Consider the following 23,051-nt stretch of genomic DNA (forward strand, 5'->3'; position numbering starts at 1 on the left):
TATACCTTTTATATAGGAAGATGTTTAAATATATGCGTCTATTTGTTGGCAAAGGCTGTAGGAAAGGATATTTTGTCTTTATTTAGAAAATATGGATGTTGTGCTCATTAAAAAAAGATTGATCCTGAGGTTCTGGAACTGATGCACTTTTGGCCACCCCTCAGTGTACATTTGTTATTGCCTGGCCACCCTTATAAAAATTTTCTGGCTACGCCCCTGAATCAACCAATATACTATATATATTATATTGTATGTTTATATTGTATATAAGTATAGATTTTGTAGTCTGAATATATATCCAATTTGTCTGCACCATCAACACCAAATCAAATTTCTTGTTAGTGCAAATAAACTTGGCAATAAATCAGATGTTTTTTTTTTTTTAGTTTTTTGCCCCTACGTTACTTTTTTATTTAAAAAAGTTAACTGATGTTTTTATTTAATTTCAGTTTAATATGGCTATTCTGACTTTTTACTCAGAATTCTGACTTTAGTCTCAGAATTCTGACTTCTTTCCTAGAATTCTTTCATCTCAGAATTCTGACTTTTTTTCTCAGGATTCTGACTTCAATCTCAGAATTCTACTTTTTTTCTTAGAATTCTGAATTTAAGAATTCGGACTTTAATCTAAGAATTCTGACTTTCATCTCAGCATTCTGACTTTTTTTCTTAGAATTCAGACTTTTTTTCCTCAGAATTCTGACTTTCATATCAGAATTCTGAATTTTTTTCCAGAATTCTGAGTTTTTCTTCTTAGAATTCTGACTTTTGTTCTCAGAATTCTGATTTTTTTTCCTTAGAACTCTGACTTTAATCACAGAATTCTGACTTTTATCTCAGAATTCTGACTTTAATCTCAGAATTCTGACTTTTTTTTCTCAGAATTCTGACTTTAATCTCAGAATTCTGACTTTTTTTCCCTTTAGAAATCTGACTTCTTTCTCAGAATTCTGACTTTTGTTCTCAGAATTCTGATTTTTTTTCCCTTAGAATTCTGACTTTTTTCTCAGAATTTCGACTTTCATCTCAGAATTCTGACTTTTTTTTCTCAGAATTCTGACTTTCATCTCAGCATTCTGACTTTTTTTCTTAGAATTCAGACTTTCATATCAGAATTCTGAATTTTAATATCAGAATTCTGACTTTTGTTCTCAGAATTCTGATTTTTTTTTTCCTTAGAATTCTGACTTTTTTCTCAGAATTCTGACTTTCATCTCAGAATTCTGACTTTTTATTCTCAGAATTCTGACTTTAATCTCAGAATTCTGATTTTTTTTCTTAGAATTCTGACTTTAATCTCAGAATTCTGACTTTTTTTTCTCAGAATTCTGACTTTAATCTCAGAATTCTGACTTTAATCTCAGAATTCTGACTTTTTTTCCCCTTAGAATTCTGACTTTAATCTCAGAATTCTGACTTTTTTTTCTCAGAATTCTGACTTTCATCTCAGCATTCTGACTTTTTTTCTTAGAATTCAGACTTTTTTTCCTCAGAATTCTGAATTTTAATATCAGAATTCTGACTTTTGTTCTCAGAATTCTGATTTTTTTTCCTTAGAATTCTGACTTTTTTCTCAGAATTCTGACTTTCATCTCAGAATTCTGACTTTTTATTCTCAGAATTCTGACTTTAATCTCAGAATTCTGATTTTTTTTTCTTAGAATTCTGACTTTAATCTCAGAATTCTGACTTTTTTTTCTCAGAATTCTGACTTTCATCTCAGAATTCTGACTTTAATCTCAGAATTCTGACTTTTTATTCTCAGAATTCTGACTTTAATCTCAGAATTCTGATTTTTTTTCTTAGAATTCTGACTTTAATCTCAGAATTCTGACTTTTTTTTCTCAGAATTCTGACTTTAATCTCAGAATTCTGACTTTTTTTCCCCTTAGAATTCTGACTTTCATCTCAGAATTCTGACTTTAATCTCAGAATTCTGACTTTTTATTCTCAGAATTCTGACTTTAATCTCAGAATTCTGATTTTTTTTTTCTTAGAATTCTGACTTTAATCTCAGAATTCTGACTTTTTTTTCTCAGAATTCTGACTTTCATCTCAGAATTCTGACTTTTTATTCTCAGAATTCTGACTTTAATCTCAGAATTCTGATTTTTTTTCTTAGAATTCTGACTTTTTTCTCAGAATTCTGACTTTCATCTCAGAATTCTGATTTTAATCTCAGAATTCTGACTTTTGTTCTCAGAATTCTGATTTTTTTTTCCTTAGAATTCTGACTTTAATCTCAGAATTCTGACTTTTTTCTCAGAATTCTGACTTTCATCTCAGAATTCTGACTTTTTATTCTCAGAATTCTGACTTTAATCTCAGAATTCTGACTTTTTTTCCCCTTAGAATTCTGACTTTTTTCTCAGAATTCTGACTTTTTCCCATATTAAACTGAAATAGAATTTAAAAAATCAGTTAACTTGTTTTTATTTTTTTTCAGTGGCCCTAATCCTCTTCCGTAGGGAATAGCAGTCAGGCGTTGCGCTGAAACCTGCAGTTTAAACGGGCCGTGGGTGTAGTTAGATGCCATCAGACGCTGAGCGCTCGCGCTGTTGCTTCAAAGTCTCATCTCACCGGGGAACAAAAAAAAAAACCCTTCGCCGCTGCGCTCGCGCTCGCTCTCCACCGCGCTCCCTATTGGCTGCCTTTCACCCTCCCCGTTAGATCTCCGCTGATTGGTCGAACGCCCCTCCCTCCCCTCCCTCCACCTTTATCCGTCCGCCGCAAAGGCTGCACGAGACCCGCGCGGTGAGATGACAGAAGCGGAGCGGAGCTCGGAGAGATAGAACTTATTGAACCGGAGGAAGCTGGCCGCGCGCGGGTAGGTGTTTGGAAAAGAGGTGCGCTCAGTGTGTGTGTGTGTGTGTGTGTGGGTGGGGGGCGTCTGTGTTTCCTGGCAATCAAACCGGTCACCTCAGGCTCCCAGCTGCTGTCTATAAGAGTGAAACGGAGTTAAAGAACCCAGCTTTGTTTAAAAACCCGCTGTTTGACCTTCTCTCTACTGATTAGAATCAAATGAATCTTATATGTTTACTTTTTTGTGTGCGTTTTATTCATTTCTAATAACTGACTGTTGAAGCAACATATAGTTAAGCCTGGGATCATCTGTGATTTTTAGTGCATGCCATCATTAAAACAAGAGCAGGGCAGATGCTGAGCTTATTGGCATTTATGTGGCAGAGGAAGATGAGGGAATAAATCCACATAAGCAGATGAGAGTAAGCTGCCCTTTTTTTTATAGTGCTGTGCACTTTGACGCCTCATAGCAGTAGAAGTGATTTATCAGGTGGAAATGGGAAGAGCTGGATGTGACCTTTTGTGCCGAAGCAGTCAAAGGGGTCATCATAAAACATGCTGTGAACAGGAAAACAGATTTATTCTAACAGAATCCTCTTCTTATTTGGAATTAAAAGGTTGCTTGATGTGGTTACAGCAATGCCTCTCCACATTTTCTCCAGTCCTGGGGTAACACTTGTCTCTTTAAAGCAACTGTTGGCTTTCAAGCTGCAAAAAAGTCTGAAGATTCACAAGCATATATTAAGAAAATGTTCTCTTTTCTGCAACTGTAGAATTATCATTTATTTTTACTCTGATTTTAAATTAGAGACCCAACAAAAAGCTATGATTTGACTTATTATTTGTGGAAAAACACTCTGATCCAAGCAGGAAATCAGGGGAGATGAAAAAAAATATACAATCTTACATTAGAAACCTGCACTTTCTGCAGATGATGCATGGTTTTCAAAAGGTTTACACATAGAAAATGAAGATATTTAAAGGAATAGTACACCCAAAACATGATTAGCCTTCATTTTCTACTCACCCCCATGCTGAACAAAACTCTGGAGTACTTTTTTGATATCTCAAATGCATCTGGAGATCTGGGAGGCTTCTTGCTGTCTGCTGGCATTCAAATAATGGAGGGCTATGGCGCCCGAGACAGAAAGGTCCATAAAAGTCCACAAAAACGTGTCAATATTCCTCCATACTGCTCGTCCAATGTATTCCAAGTGTCCTGAGTGGGTAGCGTCCAGAATTTACTCGAAACAACGTCATTTAGAACGTTTTAGAGCCTAAACAGTAGTGTATAGGATTTCCTAATAGCGCCCCCATGCGCGCTCACGACACTACGGAAGCCAGCAGACCAAACCAGCGCATTCAGCTCGGCAAAGAACTCATGCTCTTCCTCAACACTGAAGTCCTCAGACATTTTTCTTTCGTTGTTTCTTTCTTTGCACAGGAAAACAGCACATTTCTTCTTCTACGCTTGCATTATCGGCAGAGCAGACGCTGAATGCGCACTTTCTTCCGGTTTGGTCTGCCGGCTTCCGTAGAATCGTGAACGCGCATGGGGGCGCTATTAGGAAATCCTATACACTACTGTTTAGGCTCTAAAACGTTCTAAATGACGTCGTTTCGAGTAAATTCTGGACGCTACCCACTCAGGACACTTGGATTACATTGGACGAGCAGTATGGAGGAATATTGACACGTTTTTGTGGACTTTTATGGACCTTTCTGTCTCGGTCACCATAGACCTCCATTATTTGAATGCCAGCAGACAGCAAGAAGCCTCCCAGATCTCCAGATGCATTTGAGATATCAAAAAAGTACTCCAGAGTTTTGTTCAGCATGGGGGTGAGTAGAAAATGAAGGCTAATCATGTTTTGGGTGTACTATTCCTTTAACATGCATTTAATTCAGCCTATTTTACCCTTAAAGGAATAGTACACCCAAAACATGATTAGCCTTCATTTTCTACTCACCTCCATGCTGAACAACACTCTGGAGTACTTTTTTGATATCTCAAATGCATCTGGAGATCTGGGAGGCTTCTTGCTGTCTGCTGGCATTCAAATAATGGAGGTCTATGGCGCCCGAGACAGAAAGGTCCATAAAAGTCCACAAAAAACGTGTCAATATTCCTCCATACTGCTCTTCCAATGTATTCCAAGTGTCCTGAGTGGGTAGCGTCCAGAATTTACTCGAAACGAAGTCATTTAGAATGTTTTTAGAGCATAAACAGTAGTGTATAGGATTTCCTGAAAGCGCGATCATGACGCTACGGAAGCCGGCAGACCAAACCAGCGCATTCAGCTCTGCAAAGAACTCATGCTCTTCCTCAACACTGAAGTCCTCAGACATTTTTCTTTCGTTGTTTCTTTCTTTGCACAGGAAAACAGCACATTTCTTCTTCTACGCTTGCATTATTGGCAGAGCAGACGCTGAATGCGCACTTTCTTCCGGTTTGGTCTGCCGGCTTCCGTAGAATCGTGAACGCGCATGGGGGCGCTATTAGGAAATCCTATACACTACTGTTTAGGCTCTAAAACGTTCTAAATGACGTCGTTTCGAGTAAATTCTGGACGCTAACCATTCAGGACACTTGGATTACATTGGACGAGCAGTATGGAGGAATATTGACACGTTTTTTGTGGACTTTTATGGACCTTTCTGTCTCGGTCACCATAGACCTCCATTATTTGAATGTCAGCAGACAGCAAGAAGCCTCCCAGATCTCCAGATGCATTTGAGATATCAAAAAAGTACTCCAGAGTGTTGTTCAGCATGGGGGTGAGTAGAAAATGAAGGCTAATCATGTTTTGGGTGTACTATTCCTTTAAATTATAATGTTTTTATCCTGTGAATATGAGATAAAAAGCCTGCAGGAACTTCCAGCATTTCAACAAAGCTTATTTTATCCTCTAACACAGAGGTCTGCAACAGGGGGTCTGCAACCCCTAGGGGGTGCACGGAGGTCCTGCATGGGGGTCGCAAACGTTTTGGTTGATTAGACTTTTTTTTATATATTCCCCCTGCATCTTTTCCCCACTTATTAAAATGTCTTTAAATAAATATTAACATGAATTCAAAACACTGTAGTAAACAGATAAATGGAGGCAGAAGATGTCTTTCAGTCATCAATGCACACATTCAGCGACACACAGGAGCTCTTTCAAGCTGGGCACCGTTTCATTCACAACACCTTGCCTCCATCATGCCATCAAGAAGGTTCTAGGTTCAATTCCCGGCCTGGGGTCTTTCTGCATGGAGTTTGCATGTTCTCCCTGAGCATGCATGGGTTCTCTCCGGGTACTCCGGCTTCCTCCCACAGTCCAAAAACATGACTGTGTTCCCAGGGCGAATTTACTTTCGTTACATTACACCATATGTAACAGAATGACTATAGGACCAGTTTGATATAACACTATTTAATACAATTATTAGAAGTAGGGGTCCCTGCTCCAGCTTGCCATCAGTTTGGGGGTCCTAGGCCTGGAAAATGTTGAATACCCTCTAAAATAAAAGTTTTCTTGAAATTTATTTCTATAGAAAATGAACAAAAGTAATGTAAACACGTCTGTCTAAAGAATTGTTCGGTTCTTTACTGTTTTGCTCAAAGCTATTAAAGCCTAAAGAGTAGCGTCGCCCTGCAGCCCCAGGTTGCAGATCCGTGGCCTAGTCAAAGCTCAAACCTAAATCCAAACCAGAATCAACATGTAATTGTTGTCCAATCGACTGAGCTTCAGCTCTTCATCAAAGAAAGGACTAAATTTAATCCTTTTGTGTGAAAAAGCTCCTAACTTACCTCTTAAACTTCATACCAGTCGAATATAATTGTACCGTCTGGAAATGAAGTGATCATTGGATTTTTATTTCTTTTAACCGACTCTCTACAAATGTTCTCAGAGAAGGGTTTCTGAACGAGGCATCTCCTGTTTGCCATCGCCGCTCTCACAGCTGCTGGATCATTCGGAAAATAAACTATTGCAGATCAATTCATCAGCTCATGCTTCTTTTTTTCAGATTAGGATTTTTCTAAGGCGTCTCTTCCAGAATCAACTGTTTCCAGCCGCCTTTTTTAAAAGGAACCGGAGCCGCGAATCACTGTTAAACACTTCCTCCTGTGATGGCAGTCCTTATATCTATAAAAGCTCTGTTTACTGCTGCTGTGTTGGAAGCTAAATCTTATTGACATCCTGTGAGAGGAAGGCGGCTCCCGGGATGCTCGCGTATGACGCCCGGTTTTTCCTCCATCTGCGAAGGCATCCTGCCTGTCGGAGGCTGAAAGCATCGATCTCTTTCAGATGTTCTACATTAAATCATTCTCACTTGTATTAGCGGTTAGGAAATGGAAGGTGTATTTTTGGCTGGATAAAGATTCCCCCCCCCCACAGGCACCTCCAGATTCTGTTTAATTACATCATATTTCAGTGCTGGAAATGATTGGAGTTGGATTTATGGTCCAAAGCGAGGCCCCTCCAAGATGAGATAAACTCTACGTGACGTTGATGAATGGCGTTTGTAAAGACTGCAAAAGAAAAGTGGATTACCGGCGGGCTTATTAACTCGTTCCATAGTTTCAGTGTACTTATGGTTCTGATGCTGCTTTTCTTGTCAGCTCGGTTTAATGGGAAAATCCGTCAGTCGGTAGATTGCTGTTGGTTGCTGTTAGTGTGATGGCATTTGGACGCCCTTGGGGGGGAACGGTACAGCCCGCCTCGTCAAATGTCAGCCGTGTTTCTTTAAGTCTGTTTGGAAATTGCCACTTTATGAAAGACTATCAGTTTGAATTTAGGCCCATTTTCCTTTCACTGGCATTGGTTTCACGTCACGCTTGGAATTAGTGTCAGTCACCATTAAGCTGCGATGTAGAGGTGCCAAAATATGAGGTGCCTTAAATGCCGGTTTGACACCAGCGTGTGAAACGACGGTAAAGGATTCCTGCTTGGTGATAGTAACAGCTTTTATAGCAACAAACAAACATGTGTATTCATTCCCCACTAACTGTTTAAAATCCCCATTTAATTGAGATTTATGTGATCTGAAGATGGAAAGGGAATTATAATAGATTATTTCTAAAAGTACAATGAATTATTTCTGCCTTTTTTAATGTTAGAATGTTCTAGTCAAAGTCCAAATCCAGTTGAGCATCCTTCCCAAGATGAACCAATCTGGTTGAGATTAAAATAGTAGCAAAGCTGAAGTGAAGCTAGAAATGTTTTTAGAGGAATCAGATTAAAGTTGTAGGGAAGTCATATTTAAATTAGGGATGCACGATATTGGGATTTTGGCCGATATCCGATATGCCGATATTTTAAAACTCATGTAGCCGATAACCGATACCGATGTTAAAGCTGGACAAAAATAAGTAGTCATTGAAAATAGCAGTTTTATTATCCATTTCTGATACTTTGAAAAATAATATACTCAAATATATTTTCATATGCTGATATCAAATCGATTTTTTTAAAATGCGGTATGGATCTATTTTACTTTCAAAATCTCGTGAAATTTCATCATTCTGTTACAAACTCTCGTGATATTTTGCAAATTCTTGTGAGTTTTTTGTTAGTAAAATAGATCGATACCGCGTCAATATATCAACATATAAAAATATGGCAAAATTTTGTGGATTTTCGGGGGATTTCGTAGCATAACGATGACATATAGCAATATTTCATTAGTAAAAGAGATTGATATGGTGTTTTTAAATGGCAATATATCAGCATATGAAGATATTGTGATATTTTAATGTATCAATATTTTTTCCCTCGTCTTCAGAAGTTTTTAAGTCTGTAAAAAGGAAGTTTTTAAGGAAGAAGTAGTAGTATTTTCTTTTTTTTTTTTAGACTTTAGAAACTCAGAAGCTGATCAAATATCGGGTTAAATATCGGTGGGGTGGCCGATGTCCGATATTCAGTTTTAAGGCCGATACCGATAGGGGGCCGATTATATCGTGCATCCCTAATTTAAATGTCAAATCATTCTGGCTTAAATATGTATATAAATGTATTCTTTATCAGACCATATTGTCCCAAAAGTTAGAAAATTTCTATTTAAAAAAAATGCTGTCTTAAAATCTGTTTTTTTTCTCCTTTATTTTAGTTAGTTATACGTCAGCTTGTTCACCTAAATTCAGCCAATCATATATCAACGGTCATCTGTCAATTTAATTTTTTCGTTCATAGCATCTTGATTCATATGTCGCAGCTAATATAAGCAACGGTTGAAATAAGAAATAAGAATCATTTACTTTCCCATTGAGTTCCGTCCCAGTGTTCACGGGGATGGACGTCTGTGTCTTCGGCAGGCGTAGAGCTAACAGAACTGGCAGCGTTGCGAGGCAAGGGCTCAAACATGTACGGCTGGAAGCCTTCTACACCAAACCAAGCTTCTGCTGCCCTGGCGTCCTCTTCCACAACATCTTCATCCCCGCTTTCCTCCTATAAATAAAAAATGGATGATGGAGGAGACTCATCCACGACCTCCGACACTAAACTCTCCTCCTCTTGCATGTTCTCGCTGTCCATAGCGTTCCTTGACAGTGTCGTTCCTAAGTGCTAATTGGTCCCAATGGATTTTCCGATTGAGAACCTACTAGCACTAACTGGTTAGCAAGATGCTTACGACAAACCGGCCACAACCAAACATGCTTGCAAACCTTCCGCAATAACAACCCCGCCCCCTTGATAAATGATCAATCACATTCACTTTATTCACCCGTGTAAAGTCGTGAACCATTCCCAATCCTCGGGAGGTTTCGGAAACGCTTCCCTACGAATTTAAAGGCGGCACAGTTCCGATTAGCTTCTCTATCCCTACAATCCCGCAGCATCATGCTGCCACAAGTATAAAACAACCCCAGAGGCCTTATTGCAAAGGTGCACTAGTCTGTTTACTAACAATTAGGAGGCAGTTTCTGGAGTTTATTTGTTGTATCAAAATCCATTTTCTAGATTTTGTATTTTAAAAACCCAACAGTCTAAAATCTATTCTACTTTATGCTCGTCTGTTACATAAAATCCTTTTAGAATATTGAGACTTTTGTTGTGTAAGTAGCCTAGCAAACATATTTAGATTTCCCTCTAACCACAAGCATATACATGTTTGGCTTCAGGGTTTAATTGCTTTCATGTCCTCAAATGCTCCCTTATCTTTAGTTGCAACTCTCTTCCCTTCGGTGAGGCGCCTAACCCTTCAAACTGGGGCTGAAACAATTAATGGATTATTGAAATAATTGGCAACTAATTAAGTAATTGATTCATCGTTAACTGGAGTATAGAGACTCTAAAACATGCCTTCAGCTGACAGAGAGATTCACTTAGAGCTGCAGTTATACCAACGTTGTAGAAAAATTTACATTTACATGCAAGATTAAAAGAAGAAAATTTTTAGTCTGTCAATATGCTGTATTCTACGGAAGAGGATTAGGGCCTCTGGGGGGGAAAAAAAAAAAGTTACTGATTTTTTAAATTTTATTTCAGTATAATATGACAAAAAACTCAGAATTCTGACTTTAATCTGTGAATTCTGTGAAAAAAAAGTCAGAATTCTGACTTTAATCTGAGAATTCTGACTTTTTTTTCTCAGAATTCAGACTTTAATCTCAGAATTCTGACTTTAATCTCAGAATTCAGACTTTAATCTCAGAATTCTGACTTTAATCTCAGAATTCTGACTTTAATCTCAGAATTCTGACTTTAATCTCAGAATTCTGACTTTAATCTCAGAATTCAGACTTTAATCTCAGAATTCAGACTTTAATCTCAGAATTCAGACTTTAATCTCAGAATTCAGACTTTAATCTCAGAATTCAGACTTTAATCTCAGAATTCAGACTTTAATCTCAGAATTCAGACTTTTTTCCCCCTCAGAATTCAGACTTTAATCTCAGAATTCAGACTTTAATCTCAGAATTCAGACTTTAATCTCAGAATTCAGACTTTAATCTCAGAATTCAGACTTTAATCTCAGAATTCAGACTTTAATCTCAGAATTCAGACTTTTTTCTCTCTCAGAATTCAGACTTTTTTCTCTCTCAGAATTCAGACTTTAATCTCAGAATTCAGACTTTAATCTCAGAATTCAGACTTTAATCTCAGAATTCAGACTTTAATCTCAGAATTCTGACTTTAATCTGAGAATTCTGACTTTTTTTCCCTCAGAATTCAGACTTTAATCTCAGAATTCAGACTTTAATCTCAGAATTCAGACTTTAATCTCAGAATTCTGGCTTTAAATTCAGAATTCTGACTTTAAATTCAGAATTCTGACTTTAATCTCAGAATTCTGACTTTTTTCCCCCTCAGAATTCAGACTTTAATCTCAGAATTCAGACTTTAATCTCAGAATTCAGACTTTAATCTCAGAATTCAGACTTTAATCTCAGAATTCAGACTTTAATCTCAGAATTCAGACTTTAATCTCAGAATTCAGACTTTAATCTCAGAATTCAGACTTTAATCTCAGAATTCAGACTTTAATCTCAGAATTCAGACTTTAATCTCAGAATTCAGACTTTAATCTCAGAATTCAGACTTTTTTCTCTCTCAGAATTCAGACTTTAATCTCAGAATTCTGACTTTAATCTGAGAATTCTGACTTTTTTTACCTCAGAATTCAGACTTTAATCTCAGAATTCAGACTTTAATCTCAGAATTCTGGCTTTAAATTCAGAATTCTGACTTTAAATTCAGAATTCTGACTTTAATCTCAGAATTCTGACTTTTTTCCCCCTCAGAATTCTGACTTTAATCTCAGAATTCAGACTTTAATCTCAGAATTCAGACTTTAATCTCAGAATTCAGACTTTTTTTTTCTCAGAATTCAGACTTTTTTTTCTCAGAATTCTGACTTTAATCTCAGAATTCTGACTTTTTTTCTCAGAATTCTGACTTTTCTGACAGCTAACAAACATGTTAGCATCAAGCCGTAGCCATGTCTGTTTTAGAGACTAGCTCTCTTGTTTTAATCACCTTCTGCTCTTCCATTAATGAAATGGCATCACCAGGGACCCCTCTGTTATGTAAAAAGTCGCCTAATTCCATAATTCTTCACCAGTATGTCACTGGCCCTCTCAAACAACTCACATCTCTTTCAGTGAAGCTGAGCGCTCCCACATCTCTTCCTTCATGGTGCCCATCTACGTTAAGATCCAGAATTCTGAGAATAAAGTGAGAATTTTAAGAAAAAAGTTAGAATTCTGCCTTGTTTCCCATATTAAACTGAAATAAAATTTAAAAATCAGTCAACTTTTTATTATTTTTTCAGTGTCCCCAATCCTCTTCCATACTATCCAGAACTCCTCAAGTGGAAAAGTTTTAAATTCCCCTGGTTTGATATCGTAAAAAATCTTCTTTAAGGAAACTTTGGCTATGAGATTCTTAATTTATTCATCAAAAAAAAAAAAAAATCAACAAATGAATCGATTTGCAAAATAATCTTTAGCTGCAGCCCTACTTCAAATATCTCTGCCACTTAAAGAGAGATATTACTGTATTACTCTCTAGATTGAATTCCTTTAGTTTAAAAATTGCCTTTTATTTATATTCCAAAGCAATCAGTGTCTCGGCGCTCCTTGCAATTGTGACAAATGTCTAATTTCCTACCAAATTGCATGCTAAATATTGTTTCGAATTAGGTTTAACTAAAGAGTCCAGAATAGAGCCAGGGGTTTGTCATAAAGTTGGAGGATTTTAAGATATTTCTTATTTCACTGACATTGGAACCACCCCACAGCATGCTCTATCCCTACAATCCCGCAGCATCATGCTGCCACAAGTATAAAACAACCCCAGAGGCCTTATTGCAAAGGTGCACTAGTCTGTTTACTAACAATTAGGAGGCAGTTTCTGGAGTTTATTTGTTGTATCAAAATCCATTTTCTAGATTTTGTATTTTAAAAACCCAACAGTCTAAAATCTATTCTACTTTATGCTCGTCTGTTACATAAAATCCTTTTAGAATATTGAGACTTTTGTTGTGTAAGTAGCCTAGCAAACATATTTAGATTTCCCTCTAACCACAAGCATATACATGTTTGGCTTCAGGGTTTAATTGCTTTCATGTCCTCAAATGCTCCCTTATCTTTAGTTGCAACTCTCTTCCCTTCGGTGAGGCGCCTAACCCTTCAAACTGGGGCTGAAACAATTAATGGATTATTGAAATAATTGGCAACTAATTAAGTAATTGATTCATCGTTAACTGGAGTATAGAGACTCTAAAACATGCCTTCAGCTGACAGAGAGATTCACTTAGAGCTGCAGTTATACCAACGTTGTAGAAAAATTTACATTTACATGCAAGATTAAAAGAAGAAAATTTTTAGTCTGTCAATATGCTGTATTCTACGGAAGAGGATTAGGGCCTCTGGGGGGGAAAAAAAAAAAGTTACTGATTTTTTAAATTTTATTTCAGTATAATATGACAAAAAACTCAGAATTCTGACTTTAATCTGTGAATTCTGTGAAAAAAAAGTCAGAATTCTGACTTTAATCTGAGAATTCTGACTTTTTTTTCTCAGAATTCAGACTTTAATCTCAGAATTCTGACTTTAATCTCAGAATTCAGACTTTAATCTCAGAATTCTGACTTTAATCTCAGAATTCTGACTTTAATCTCAGAATTCTGACTTTAATCTCAGAATTCTGACTTTAATCTCAGAATTCAGACTTTAATCTCAGAATTCAGACTTTAATCTCAGAATTCAGACTTTAATCTCAGAATTCAGACTTTAATCTCAGAATTCAGACTTTAATCTCAGAATTCAGACTTTAATCTCAGAATTCAGACTTTTTTCCCCCTCAGAATTCAGACTTTAATCTCAGAATTCAGACTTTAATCTCAGAATTCAGACTTTAATCTCAGAATTCAGACTTTAATCTCAGAATTCAGACTTTAATCTCAGAATTCAGACTTTAATCTCAGAATTCAGACTTTTTTCTCTCTCAGAATTCAGACTTTTTTCTCTCTCAGAATTCAGACTTTAATCTCAGAATTCAGACTTTAATCTCAGAATTCAGACTTTAATCTCAGAATTCAGACTTTAATCTCAGAATTCTGACTTTAATCTGAGAATTCTGACTTTTTTTCCCTCAGAATTCAGACTTTAATCTCAGAATTCAGACTTTAATCTCAGAATTCAGACTTTAATCTCAGAATTCTGGCTTTAAATTCAGAATTCTGACTTTAAATTCAGAATTCTGACTTTAATCTCAGAATTCTGACTTTTTTCCCCCTCAGAATTCAGACTTTAATCTCAGAATTCAGACTTTAATCTCAGAATTCAGACTTTAATCTCAGAATTCAGACTTTAATCTCAGAATTCAGACTTTAATCTCAGAATTCAGACTTTAATCTCAGAATTCAGACTTTAATCTCAGAATTCAGACTTTAATCTCAGAATTCAGACTTTTTTCTCTCTCAGAATTCAGACTTTAATCTCAGAATTCTGACTTTAATCTGAGAATTCTGACTTTTTTTACCTCAGAATTCAGACTTTAATCTCAGAATTCAGACTTTAATCTCAGAATTCTGGCTTTAAATTCAGAATTCTGACTTTAAATTCAGAATTCTGACTTTAATCTCAGAATTCTGACTTTTTTCCCCCTCAGAATTCTGACTTTAATCTCAGAATTCAGACTTTAATCTCAGAATTCAGACTTTAATCTCAGAATTCAGACTTTTTTTTTCTCAGAATTCAGACTTTTTTTTCTCAGAATTCTGACTTTAATCTCAGAATTCTGACTTTTTTTCTCAGAATTCTGACTTTTCTGACAGCTAACAAACATGTTAGCATCAAGCCGTAGCCATGTCTGTTTTAGAGACTAGCTCTCTTGTTTTAATCACCTTCTGCTCTTCCATTAATGAAATGGCATCACCAGGGACCCCTCTGTTATGTAAAAAGTCGCCTAATTCCATAATTCTTCACCAGTATGTCACTGGCCCTCTCAAACAACTCACATCTCTTTCAGTGAAGCTGAGCGCTCCCACATCTCTTCCTTCATGGTGCCCATCTACGTTAAGATCCAGAATTCTGAGAATAAAGTGAGAATTTTAAGAAAAAAGTTAGAATTCTGCCTTGTTTCCCATATTAAACTGAAATAAAATTTAAAAATCAGTCAACTTTTTATTATTTTTTCAGTGTCCCCAATCCTCTTCCATACTATCCAGAACTCCTCAAGTGGAAAAGTTTTAAATTCCCCTGGTTTGATATCGTAAAAAATCTTCTTTAAGGAAACTTTGGCTATGAGATTCTTAATTTATTCATCAAAAAAAAAAAAAAATCAACAAATGAATCGATTTGCAAAATAATCTTTAGCTGCAGCCCTACTTCAAATATCTCTGCCACTTAAAGAGAGATATTACTGTATTACTCTCTAGATTGAATTCCTTTAGTTTAAAAATTGCCTTTTATTTATATTCCAAAGCAATCAGTGTCTCGGCGCTCCTTGCAATTGTGACAAATGTCTAATTTCCTACCAAATTGCATGCTAAATATTGTTTCGAATTAGGTTTAACTAAAGAGTCCAGAATAGAGCCAGGGGTTTGTCATAAAGTTGGAGGATTTTAAGATATTTCTTATTTCACTGACATTGGAACCACCCCACAGCATGCTTCAGCCACCACCGTGCTGTGTAGCAGGATGTTTAAAACAAATTCTGCTCATGTTGGTAAAGAGAAAACTACAGTCTGCCTGCAAATTAAGATAGCTGTCTAAGAGTTGATAACCCTCCAGCTTTGGCCCTGAACTGTAAAAACTAAAGATTTTAGTTTTAATCAGGAAAAATCCTAACCTAAATATCAAAGTTCTGGAGTTAATTATAGATTGTTCTGATTGTTGCACAGTAGGATCATGAAGAATCCAAATAAATGAGTAAATAAGATAAATATAGTTATGAGGGGCCTTGCTCTCCCTATCTGGCCCTAACTAGTTGAATCCAGCCTCCTCAGTTCCTGCTGGAAGCAGTGAAGAGGATTTAAGAGGTTCAGTGCAAATCATTTCTGAGCTTCGGTTTGGCCGTTTGCTTTTGTCTTCAAAGGCTTCATCTGCAAAGGCAGGCCTGCATTTTAATTAATCCATCTGCAATTCAAATCATTATATTACCTAAAAGAAAATCTATTAGACTATTTTTCTAAAGAAAGCCAACAGAAGCTGGATGCTTTCTGGTGTAGTCTGTGTTGTTTTTCTAGGTTTCTCTCTGAATCCTTTCTTTCTCTGAGGGTGTTTGCTGGCTTTCACATTGATGCGCTCTGACCTGTGCTGTTCATCCACACCCTCTCTGCTTCAGCTCTGCTCTCTCTGGGAGCATCTCTGTGCAGCGAGCTTCAGAAAGCAGCAGCGCGTTTCTCATCTGTGTCTGTTTCTGTGACCGCCGTCCAAACTTTATTGGATCATGTGATAATCTCGTCGGCTGGAGCCGTGCCACACGCATCCCTCGCCTTTGCAAATGACTGATAGATTCATATCCAGCAGCATCACGCTGGGATCACACAGACTTTTTTTTTTTTTTTCCTCCACCCACCAATCCTTTCAATAGAACATGAATTAAACCGTAAACAGCCTGCTGATTTGTTGTCGGTTTTAGATGCGGTCATCAAATCTGACTCAGCGGCGTTTAAACTAAACTCACTAAAAATAACGCGTCAGCCTCCTTTTTTTTTTTAAACTTTTTTTTCATTTAAGCAGCATTTATGCCTAATTTCTTTTAATCTCACAGTAAAATAACTTTATCTAAAGCAGTACTATTGATGTGCTATTTAATTTGTGATCATAAACATGCTGCTAATGTAGATTTCAACATTTCGTTATGTATTAAATGAAGTCTTAAAATAAAATAGAACATCTTTTAGGTGAAAAAAGACCAGTAAGTGTTTATTTTCTTTGGTTTTAACAGAAAATCCAGTGGCATATAATCAAAAGTATTGATAATGGGATTAAAATCTCTAAAGCAGCTCTGCTGATTAGGATAACTTAATTTAACCCAACGTCAGGATGAAAGAGATCAGCAATAATTCAGAGAAGCAGCTGTTAGTTAGTGTGAGACACTTTTCTATCAAATGAAAATAAAATAATGGAGAAAAAACAGATTAATGTTGCAAACTTTGGCATTATTTTACGCTCCGTTGGGATTAAAGATGTAGCTAAGGTCAGCTGTCACTCAAAATGGACGTATTTTTTCGTACTAACATCTTTCATAAACGGTTCTGGGAAAACGGCGCATTGCTGCTCGGTTGCAGAAATTTTACGACTGACATTAGTTTGCACTAGGTCTGGGTAAAAAAAAATCGATTTTGGAACAATTCCTTTACATTTTTGCAAAATCGATGTTTAGGGAATGAGATCGATTAGTTTTATAGTGACGCATGTGACGCCACTCAGCAAGCTTTCCCAACTGAAGTCTGATGTCTGGAACCATTTTGGATTTAAAACGGCTAAAGATAATGTGCTGGATATGTGACATTAAGGTGACTTCCCTCTGAGTGGCGCCTCGCATCTCGTGCAACAGACCACTAAGATGACTTCAAGCCAGACAGCTGCAAATATAGCCAATAGGTTGACTGAAGACATTAACAAATGGGGCTGACCAGCAAACACCCTGTAGTTGTTACAGACAATGCTGCTTTTTTTTTTTAAGTTGAACAGGTTTATTGAAATAATCAGTAAGGGAATCCAGGGTAACTCCAGGGAAGTTAGCCGAAAAAGGTTTTCTTCTCTGAATCCAGTCGGTGTGGGTTTATCCAGATATTGGGGGGCTTGTTGGAGGGCAGACAGGTTTTGGGTTTGGTTGGTTCCTTGAGGATCAATGGAGCGGACGGCCACTTAGATTTCCAGGAGAACTTGAACAGGAAATGAATCCCCTGCTCAGTGTGAAGCTCAAAACAATCCTTTCAGGGGGAGAAGGCCACAAATCCAGTTTGCAGGATGACTTTTTGCTGAAAAGGCAAAGACAAAAACAAGGTTAGAACTCAGAGAAACTAAGACTCAGTTTGACCCAACTAAACTCAGCTTGGCTAGAGTACCCAAAACTGGTCAACATTCTGGCAACGAGGTAGTGGCAGTCCACCACTTAAAGGAATAGTACACCCAAAACATGATTAGCCTTCATTTTCTATTCACCCCCATGCTGAACAACACTCTGGAGTACTTTTTGAATATCTCAAATGCATCTGGAGATCTGGGAGGCTTCTTGCTGTCTGCTGACATTCAAATAATGGAGGTCTATTGTGCCCGAGACAGAAAGGTCCATAAAAGTCCACAAAAAACGTGTCAATATTCCTCCATACTGCTCGTCCAATGTATTCCAAGTGTCCTGAGTGGGTAGCGTCCATAATTTACTCGAAACGAAGTCATTTAGAATGTTTTTAGAGCATAAACAGTAGTGTATAGGATTTCCTAAAAGCGCGTTCACGAGTCAACGGAAACCGCGACAGACCAAACCAGATGAAAGTGCGCATTCAGCTCGGCAAAGAACTCATGCTCTTCCTCAACACTGAAGTCCTCAGACATTTTTCTTTCGTTGTTTCTTTCTTTGCACAGGTAAACAGCACATTTCTTCTTCTACGCTTGCATTATTGGCAGAGCAGACGCTGAATGCGCATTTTCATCTGGTTTGGTCTGCCGCGGATTACGTAGACTCATGAACGTGCTTTTAGGAAATCCTATACACTACTGTTTATGCTCCAAAAACATTCTAAATGACTTCCTTTCGAGTAAATTATGGACGCTACCCACTCAGGACACTTGGAATACATTGGACGAGCAGTATGGAGGAATATTGACACGTTTTTTGTGGACTTTTATGGACCTTTCTGTCTCAGGCACCATAGACCTCCATTATTTGAATGTCAGCAGACAGCAAGAAGCCTCCCAGATCTCCAGATGCATTTGAGATATAAAAAAAGTACTCCAGAGTGTTGTTCAGCATGGGAGTGAGTAGAAAATGAAGGCTAATCATGTTTTGGGTGTAATATTCCTTTAAGATTCTTCAGGAATGAGCCCAACCAGCCGCAGGTGTGTGGGAGGACCAAAGAGAACACGGCGCCACCTGGTGGTGGAGGGAGAGAACACAAATAAAACAAACACAGCCCACACACACTGGATTCCTAACAGCCAGACATCAGCGCCAAGATCATGACACCAGATGACTGTTATCCAAAACTATTATCACCAAATTTATCCCAAAAAACATTTTGCAAGAGGTCACAGAAGAACAAAAAAAATATGTTTTTTGGCATTGAAGATAATGCAGCTCATGCATGTCTGCTGTGTCACGTCTGCCTGCTCAAGTTAGGCTTCACTTTTTCACTTTTCGAAAACAAGTTTGCACTTTTGAGACAGTTTTGTTCACATCTCAAGTTTAAACTATCTGACTTACAAGTTTGCACATTGTGTTTAATGTGACAGGAAAAAATAAACAGTTGAACCACTTCCATTATTGTAAAAGCAGAAACAATTTAAAACTGTATGAATCAAAATCAAATCGATTCAGGACTTTGGCCAAAATACCCAGCCCTAGTTTGCACCATTTTTCTGATCTTTAGATAATTAGGTCTGTCTGGAACGGAGCTGTAAAACTGACCGGGTAGCCTAGAGCCGGTCTGGTTCTGATCTGTGGATTTTTCAGCAAACTATTAGAACAGGAAACCTCTGAATTCGATGGAGAAGTTCTGTCAGAAGGCCTGGGATTTTACAGGCGAAGAAATGAGATGCTATTTCTATGCACTTCAGCGCCTCTAATATGAAAATCTCCCGAAATGAAAGTTTTTTACCAGATAGATCAGGCTTCTTGCAAACATTTCTTTAGATATTGGTACTTTTTGTGCATAAAAAAAAGCATGATCAAAATAAGAGCTAAGTTCCAAAGGCCGGTCTTGATCATTATATTTTCTCGAAAACAATAAAAACTTCCAAAATAAGCAGTTCTGCTTATAGTCTGTATTATAAGGAGATCATAAATTGGTTCACTGAATCACACTTTACGACATAAGAAAGCAACAAAAATCACAAAATGATGGTCTGAAAGCTTTTTTTAGCAACAACTGCTCGATTTCATACACCTATATATGTATGAGAAAAGAATGCCACAAGCACTAAAAACCAATAAGTTAATTTCCTTCTCAGAAATGTTGTATTTTCTTTAGACACCATATCTAACCTCTAGCATGTCACGGTCAAAGCAACACTCCTTTATCTGGGTTTTTATTAAGCTATTTTAGCTTGAAGTGAGGCTATTTCCAGTAATCTGCTTTTAAAAGTTGAATCAGAGGAAGCACAAAGGAATGTTTTCTATTACGCATCTGCAGTGCTTATAGATGGCATTTATCCGTTTAGCCTTCCTGTTAGCTGTGAAAGAGAGCAGGTAACCCTGTTATTTAAGGCGGCGGATAACGGAGAGTTTGCTTATTCTTTAGAGCATTCCACCTCCATCCATCCTTGAACATGGAGGGTTTTATCATATTTTTGCAGCTGTTCTGAATCTCTTAAGGTGAGAGTAAATAGAGGTAGCATATCCTACTTTTTTATATTAATAAAGTAATGGACATTCTACCAACATGTCTCACTAATTCCTAATTCTTTTCATGTAAGAGATGGACAGAATTTAACAAAACGGAATTAATCAGGGACTGAAATGGGTAAATCTTTCAATAAAAATCTGATTATAAGGTCAGTGTAGGCGGCATAAAGGGCTGGTTATCCTCCCACAGCAGTGTGTCGCAGTGAGATTGTTGCAGATATTTTTGAGTTATGCACAGTATTGAAGCGTGGTCTGCGCTATTTTATTCCACGCCGCAACGCAAGAAGGAGAATCACGAACTAGCGGTGGGTCTAGATACGGCCAAGGCGGTGAGGAAGTGGGGGCAAGTTTGCGCAACAACGGAGGGACATGAGGGCTAAAAAGAGCGGGAATCCAGGTGGAAAAAGGGTCCCAGCGTTCTGACGCACTTCGCTCTTCTAGCTGGTCCTTCTTCAGAGTCGTTTTCTGCAATGCAGGTCATAAAAATAGGCACATTTGCATTCACTGCGACACACGCAGACGACCTGGTTTCTGAGTATAAATCAGCTTAAGGCTGATTTATACTCAGAAATTAATTTCAGAATTCTGAAATTAATCTCAGAATTCTGAAATTAAAGTCAGAGTTCTGAGAAAAAAGTCACAATTCTGAAATTAAGGGCAGAATTCTGACATTTTTCTCATATTGTACTGAAATTAAATTTTAAAATCAGTTAACTTGTTACATTTTTTTTCAGTTGCGCTAATCCTCTTCCGTAACTTTGGGTTTGGGATATTTGTAGGGATGCACGATATAATCGGCCCCCTATTGGTATCGGCCTTAAAACTGAATATCGGACATCGGCCACCCCACCGATATTTAACCCGATATTTGATCAGCTTCTGAGTTTCTAAAGTCTAAAAAAAAAAAATAAATAAAAATACTACTTCTTCTTCTTCCTCAAAAATCCTCTACACCTCCATGCTTAAAAAAATGGCTCAATGATATGGTGTCCTGTATCTATCTCGAAGAAATTCGATACTCTTTGTCAGACAATCATGATAAGTTTCTAGATGTGTGGGGTCCTTTTAATAGACATATTCAAAATAATGGGTTAAAATGACTCTTTTCTGGACCTCTTTTTTTATTATTTATTATTATCTCAATACTGTCATCTTTTATTGTACTCTTTTTATTTATATCCCATGTTTTATGTTGATCCGCTTGATACAGTGTCTGCAGAATTATTTGTTGTCCTCTCTGACTCTGCCTCGTGCTTTAATATGCTCTATTAATATAATAATAATATATTATTCTCTTATCAGTTTTTCAGTTTGCTGACACTGTTTTGTCTTGTTTTTTTTGTTGTACTTGTTTACTGTTTTGCTGTATTTTATTTTATTTTATTTTTTCTCCTTTTTGTCTTGTCCGTTTAACTCTGAAAATGCATAAATAAAAGAAAAAAAAAGAAAAAAAAAAACTTCTAAAGACGAGGGAAAAAATATTGATACATTAAAATATCACAATATCTTCATATGCTGATATATTGCCATTTAAAAACACCATATCAATCTCTTTTACTAATGAAATATTGCTATATGTCATCGTTATGCTAAGAAATCCCCCGAAAATTCACGAAATTTTGTCATATTTTTATATGTTGATATATTGACGCGGTATCAATTTATTTTACTAACAAAATCTCACAAGAATTTGCAAAATATCAATTTGATATCAGCATATGAAAATATATTTGAGTATATTATTTTTCAAAGCGTCAGAAATGGATAACAAAACTGCTATTTTCAATGACTACTTATTTTTTTCCAGCTTTAACATCGATATCGATATCGGTTATCGGCCACATGAGTTTTAAAATATCGGCATATCGGATATCGGCCAAAATTCTAATATCGTGCATCCCTAGATATTTGAGTACTTTATTTAGACCTATTTAATTTGTAGTATGTAAAAGTAGCCACCCAGCGCCCCCTTTGGTTAGTGGTAGGTATTGCAGGCAGGGGTTTTTGCCCAGTCATGTTCCTTGTTAATTTCCTTCGACAAACAGAGAAAAGGAGAAATTCATAATGAGCATTGCTATGTGTTTGGCTGGACATCATAATTACAATAACTAACTATCATGAAAATATACTAAAATATACACATCTAAGTTATTTAAATGTTTTTTAGATGCTGTAATACTGTGATGGGATCTTGTTCAGAGGTTTTGCATACTTTTTCTAAACTTCTAAACTCTGTTTTACAAATTTGTGTTTCTTTAAAATTCCCAGCACATAAAGATCAATTCTAATAGTCTGTATTTATTTTTTTCAATTTGCATTTATTTATTTTTTTATTATGCACAAACGAGACCTTTTTTATTTGATGTTTTATGCAGTATTGTGTGTTTTCGCTTTGCTTCCTGTTTGGTTGCTGGGATCTTGCTAAAGGTCAAATACCTAAATGTTGCGAGATTATTTGTTAAAATCTTGAGCTGGTTAAAATAAAGTTTAAAATTTGAAACCAAATGTCTGAATGAATTTATCAGTGTAATTTTATGCACTCTATTGTTTTTGAAGTAATTTAAACATGTCTTGATATAGATCGTGTATCGCGATAATAGCCCAGATATATCGTGATATTAGATTTTCTTCATATCGCTGAGACCTAATGTTGATTTTTACTTTGGTGATCTATGTGCTCTAAGCCTCAGCATCCTCTCAGTTAAGTCATCTTACCACTAGGTGGCCAAGTTTCTTTAATTTGAT

General features: G+C 36.8%; 1 protein-coding gene across 4 annotated transcripts in view; it reads left to right on the forward strand.

Moving 5' to 3' along the window:
• Positions 1 to 2,701: 2,701 nt before the first annotated feature.
• Positions 2,702 to 23,051, forward strand: part of LOC119790380 (beta-1,3-galactosyltransferase 1-like) — a 232,731-nt gene continuing 212,381 nt past the window's right edge. For 3 of the 4 annotated variants that reach the window (XR_005281716.1, XM_038295919.1, XM_038295918.1), the window contains exon 1: positions 2,702 to 2,827. The gene's annotated coding sequence lies outside the window, so the exon portion shown is untranslated. Of the gene's footprint in view, positions 2,847 to 23,051 lie in introns of all 4 variants that reach the window. The other variant, XM_038295920.1, reaches the window with a different exon arrangement.

This window comes from Cyprinodon tularosa, unplaced genomic scaffold (genome assembly GCF_016077235.1).
Source record: "Cyprinodon tularosa strain WSP-4 unplaced genomic scaffold, ASM1607723v1 ctg362, whole genome shotgun sequence".
Taxonomy (NCBI): Eukaryota; Metazoa; Chordata; class Actinopteri; order Cyprinodontiformes; family Cyprinodontidae; genus Cyprinodon; species Cyprinodon tularosa.